Source organism: Silurus meridionalis, chromosome 9 (genome assembly GCF_014805685.1).
Source record: "Silurus meridionalis isolate SWU-2019-XX chromosome 9, ASM1480568v1, whole genome shotgun sequence".
Lineage (NCBI taxonomy): Eukaryota > Metazoa > Chordata > Actinopteri > Siluriformes > Siluridae > Silurus > Silurus meridionalis.
The window spans coordinates 21,957,093-21,963,410 of NC_060892.1; positions in this window are offsets into that span (position 1 = coordinate 21,957,093).

Below are 6,318 nucleotides of genomic sequence, written 5' to 3' on the forward strand. Positions count from 1 at the left end.
TTCCATTGTTAAAAGCTCTAAACAAATAAAATTTAATTGCATTTAATAACATAATTATTGTTAGGACTTTTATTTACTAATATTTAATTGGTGACCAAAGATAACATGTTTGCTGGATAACCGTTTGATTTAATTTATATTAGTAAATAAATGTAGTTTTAATCACTATGGCTGCCAGATTTTTCTGCCAGCATGATCATAGATAGAGTCTAGACTAGTCTTGTCTAGAAGGATTTTCTCATCTTATGTAAAAAGCCTATTTATATTTAGCAACCTTTCCAGAGCACAACCAGAAATCCGGAACACATTTTATAGGGTGACTTGCTTTTGAATTTGATATTTGTTTAACCATATTCAGTGACCAGTCATAGTGACAATAAGTCATAGTAATAAAATATTCTTGTGGTTTAGCATATATTCAAATTAAAGGAAAAAAAATTAGTTTTAATAATGTGAACATTTAAATAACTATTGTGCAGTTTGTGCTAGAATGGTTGTATTCAGAATATGTATTTTTCCTTAATAATGTTCTTCTTATTATATTTTTGTTTAATATACATTTAATCTGTAGTCCATTGTGCTCTGTGTTGCTTTGTGTCTCATGCAGCACATCAGAATCACATATTCCTACCAGCCTCAATATATTATGCATTTATCTATTTAGGTTTCTGTATCTGGATTTTTTTAATACTTTGTAAAATGTAGATCAGTTACATTTAAAGTATTTTCTTTATCAATTTTACACGCTGTTTTACAACATTTAACAAGGTCAAATTCCGTTTAAAAATGCCAGTGCTTTCTGCATCTACTTCACTGCAAATCTAATTTAGCATTTTAGCATTAATAACATTCATCATTACTTTGAGAATTCAAAATGCAGGTTAATAGCAAATATTTGGCAAAACATCTTGTATCACTATGCAGTCAATGCATGTAGCTTCACTTTTTATATGCAAAAAAAAAACACACTAAAGCATGCAAATTGCTAAATTTAAATATTTTATGCAGTTCTTTCAAACCTGCATTTCATCTTGACAGCAAATGGTTTTGATACGGAAAATGCCAGAAGTGCTGAGGTGCTGAATGTGGTGGATCCTATAAAAACTTGAGACCTTTACAATTCTTATTTATAAAGTGATAATTTCCATCTTGTGACAGGTGCTTAGCATGAAAAGGCAAGCTATACATTTACATTTTGTTATATAATTCTGAATATTAAACATTGAATCCTATTTATAGAAACAGTTCAGTCATCAATTAAATGTGTTTGGTGTTGGATATTTCCTTTTACTTTAAGCTAAGAACATACTTAGCTACAATTACAGAAAGTATGTAGCTTTTACTTTAGCGTCTAACTACATCTCTAAACAATATCAATATTTATAATCTTAAAATCAATTTTTAATGTGATGTTTGCCATTACACATTTATTTACAGGCCAATTTCTGTATATTCAAGAAAACATGCCTCCTTAAAGACAAATTACTTAACTCTTTAAGCACATAGTTTTACATCACTCTGCATGAAAGGTGCAGAAATTATACATATATTCAATTAATTTGAATTGAATTTAAATTTTATTTGTATAGCATTTTTATCAATAGACATTGTCCCAAAGCTTTACACAATTAAATACAGTGGGGCTAATGGGTTTTCTATTTTTTTAAAGAAATATTGAGTTTAATAAAATTATTTACGTCCTGCCATTGCTAAATTGTGTATTTCAAAGCAAGTGTGTAATGATTTAGGCATACAGTTTGCAAATTGCTAAATAATAGAGAGGAAAAAAAAGAGGCTAGAAGCAAACTTAAGACATCACAATACATTTATTGCTAGCTAAAAGCTACTTTACATTATCCAACATTGTACAAGTAGAATTCTCTCTTCAGGGACAAAGTCTGTCTTTGGGTATTGGTCTTAGATCTAGTGTGGATAGTGAATAAACAAATTTAGTTCTATAGAGAGTAAAGCAAACTTGGCCCAAACATTCTATTCCTTTAAACCCTTCCTCATGCTCTTTACCATATTCGATTTTCCCTACTAAAGAGGCTGCTAATCTTTTTTAAACAGTTATTTTACTTACAGCAAGAGAATTTATCTTGAGTCTGAATTCCTGTTGAATAGTATCTAAAACTGATGAATATGCAACTGGTGAAGTTCTCAAAAACTGTCTGTTTCATGACCTGTTTTAAAGTGGATATTTAGATGTCACATTCTCAGAAAGTTTCAGATTAAAAAATATTCCCTTTTTTAATTTCCCTTACAGGGAAATATATGTGTTAATGTGTATGTATGAGAATATTAGTCCACTTTTGAATATGTGCTAAACCTCAACCAGCTCACGCAGAGTGCCATAAACTTTGAGTTATGTTCAAGGATTTCACCCACACAGGATAATCAGCAGACCTTTGTTGTTGTAGACTGGGCTAAACTGCCCTATTTTATTTAATCTGTGCTGATTATAATGTTTTCAACTCTAAATGTGTGTACACCAAATGTAATTATCAGTGTTATTGTTGAGGGGTTGAAGCACATTGTATAGACAAAAGTATTGGGGCACCTGACAATTATACTAACAGGGACTGTAATGATATCTCATTGTAAATACATAGACGTTAATATATAGCAGGTACAGTTTAAGTGAAGATTAAAGACAAAGTTGGGTATAGATTAAAGAAATGGCCTACACATAACACAGAACACATCACATATCATATCCTTGCGCTCCAGTACATCTAATCAAACACAAATGATCAACTTGTGCTTTTTAACATTAGGAACAGCAGCTACACTACAATTCCTCGCCACTTCTTCTCTTTTTCTACACATCCCAGGGCATCCTGAGGTGGTGCTAGCTTCAGTTGTATTCCACCTCCTGAAGATTATGTACCTTCAAAGAATAAGATGCCGACCCCACTATCATCCCGAACCCTTTAGAGACGTTTCAGTGAAATTTGGATCCAACTTCATGTCGAGTTTGGACATTATAATTGGACGTATAAGACTGTAAAAAGGACATTACTTGTAATCACACACTCTGGGGTGCTAATGGGAGTTTTCACTCTCTGGTGTTTTTGTTTTAAGATTTATAATCACACTCTTGATATCACCCAAATGAGGATGGGATCTCCTTGTAAATCTGTTTCCTCTCAAGGTTTCTTTCTCATAACATCTAAAGGAGTTTCTAAGCTGCTTTGAGACAATGTCCATTGTGAAAAGCTCTATAGAAATAAAAATGAACTTGAAACTTGAAATTGAACTTGTGCTTCATCTTGAAATTTTTGGAGCAACTGCAACAACTCTAATACTGAGAAAATGTGTTTCTTATATGCTCAAAATACCCAAATGGTCACTTGGGGTTGTAAACTGGTGTGTTATCAAGCATGGCTAAAGATGGACCTGTATTAGATTCTCTAAATTAGCCTGCAACAGGAAAACATGACTAAAATTATTTATTGTGCAATCAGCATATAATTTGAAGTGTTGTGTCTAGTTGAAATGCTTGCACAATGGAACACAGCTAATTCTCCACATTTAATTGACTTCTGTAAGTCCTAATTTGTTGCCAGTTATTGATGTAGGCAAATTGTAAAGTCACAGCATTCAAATATATGTGCATCTACCTATGTGACAGAGCTTTTTGGAAAGAACCCCATATAGGTGTGATTGTCAGGTGTCAGCAATCATTTCGCCATATAGTGTATATTTATGTCAGTTTGGATAAATAAAAGTCAGAATGCTTTTTAAGTTGAAAACATTGACATTTATTTTTCAATTTGTAGCTTATACATTTCTGATTATTCTGGTTTTATTACATTATTGGCAAAGATACTATAGTCGCATTTTTCTACATAAATACAAAAATTCTGAGGTAGGGCCTCAATGACATTTAAAATAAATTTTCACATACATGATATTTTATGGCACAGGATTTTTAAACCTATAGATATATATCTTTTTTCATTTGTACATATATATATTTATATTTTTTAAATCAATATTATGACATGTTGGAGGTACATATCTGTATCCATAGGCAGATTTCCCTCTCTATAATAAAACACACAGAAATATATATTACATAAGTAATTAGAGATTTTACCTATGCAATGATAGGTCCACAATAAAGTGCCAAAAGACACAACAGACATTACGTTAGAGATCTATATGGAGATATATGACTGACTAGAAGCTACTTGGTATTGATATTTTTGAAATATACAATATATGTTTTTTAACTACCTATAAGGCTGATTGACCTGAACATACATCAGTGAGCACTACATGGAAATGAGTGGCAGTATCTCTGTCTCCTAAACACATAGCTTAATATTGTCTTCTTTATATATACATAGGATATTTATATAGTTTATATGTAGATATTATCTTTTTTAAATACATTTTTAACAAAATTCTCCTTCTTTGGTTACCTACTGGCCCTTGTTGGACCATAGGCTTTCATTTATTACTTTTTTGTTTTTTTAAGAAGGAAAAAAAATATTCAAAATGTAAAGCCAGTTTGCCCTGATGTGAGGAATACATGCAAAAGACAGAGAAAGGAGAAGAATGGGAAAGAGAAGAAAAAAGAAAAGGACAAAAAAAAACACTGAAATAACACAGATAAACACAAACAGTGCATGCAAGTTAGTCAGCTAGCTATTTATTTAGTGTACTTGTTTTTATTTTCAGCTGGGCTTCAGAGAATGAATCGACATTAGGTCTAAAAATAAAAAAAAATTTATGCTGAATATTACATCACTGCTTAATGAAACTATCACGAGTTATAGTCTCAATTCTAAGCTTTTTATGATTTTGCTTTTTATGATTTTGCTTTATTATACATTTCTAATACCTTTACTTTTAATTTATAGAGTTTATGAATACAAAGTAGTAACTCTAGCCTATTATTAGACTGTTAATTGCCTTGCTGTTGGCAAGCTACAGTAAATACCCTACAGTCAGAAATTATGTTCAGATTATATACTAGCATTTGGGACACTGTGTATATATATATAAAGATAATGACTATGAACCAGTTATATTTACTCTGATTTCTGCACTGCATAAATACTGTTTTGTTTCTGTTGTGTTTGACTATAATATTTAACATTTATAAAATAACTGAAGTTTGGGAGAAATCGTACATCTGAAACTCTGCTTTCTTTGTTGCTTTCATTTTGGTTGTGTGTATATGTGTTAGAGGTAGGAGGAAAACAGATGTTTAAAGGTGCCATTATTGCACAATATAGTTTTCCCATTAAACACTCAGTGCCATCACAGATACTTTTCATTTTCAGTACATTTAGCAGAAAGGTTGGTGTTTCTCCAAGCATTTAAATATTTCATAGTTTTATAGTATTTAGTGCTTATTTTCTAGTCATACTGTTAACATATGGCAAGTTACAAATGTATCCATGTCCATCATTTTGCTATATTAAAAATCATGGAGATATTCAATATTATTTAAATGTTGTTATATATCTTTTTGATTTTTATAGTTTTATTTCTCCAGAAAATAATATTTTTATTATTATAAGATAATGTAGAACTATAGAAGGTCTATAAAAGGATTATAGAATAGCATTGTAATTTAAGAGGCCAAAATGCATGATCATTATTGTTGGTCTTTTGTTCATTATACAAATAAAAAGAATAAATATAATGCCTGTTTAGTGTCTACAAGTAGAATTAGATTTAGTGTTCAGTAGCATTCTTCGGTAAAGCTAATTGTAATATTTTTTCAAATGTGTGTGCAAATGGCAAAACAGCAACATGGTCTAAAAAACTATACCTGGTTTTGTAGAATTAGTAGAATGCAGTATTTTAGCGATGTAGCGATAAATATATAATGAGGCCATTGACTCATTTGTTTATTTTTTGGGGGCTATCTAACAAGCTTGCATTTTTTTTCCTGATGGAAAAGCGGGTGTTTAAAGAAAGATTTTTACTATATAGGCTATGCTGACTGTCAGATATTTTTCATTATCTGCCATCTATCCCAGGCTGCTAACACTAGATGAATATTTAGGAACACATTTACTAAGGAATGCATTTTTATACACACGCAAACACACACTCACACATACAATTTTTGTGGTACTATATACGGAAAGCAATTCATATACATAGATTATATTTATATATATTTCTTCTCATGACATCTACTAATGACATGATTGCAAGTCGAACATTTCACGGTGTGAGACAGCATGCAGCGAATCCGGACACACTCATAAATCTCATAAATCAGCTTTTTGTAGCAGGGTGAGCAACTCATTCAAAGCACCTATAGTCTGTGTGATTTTAAGCCAATAATAT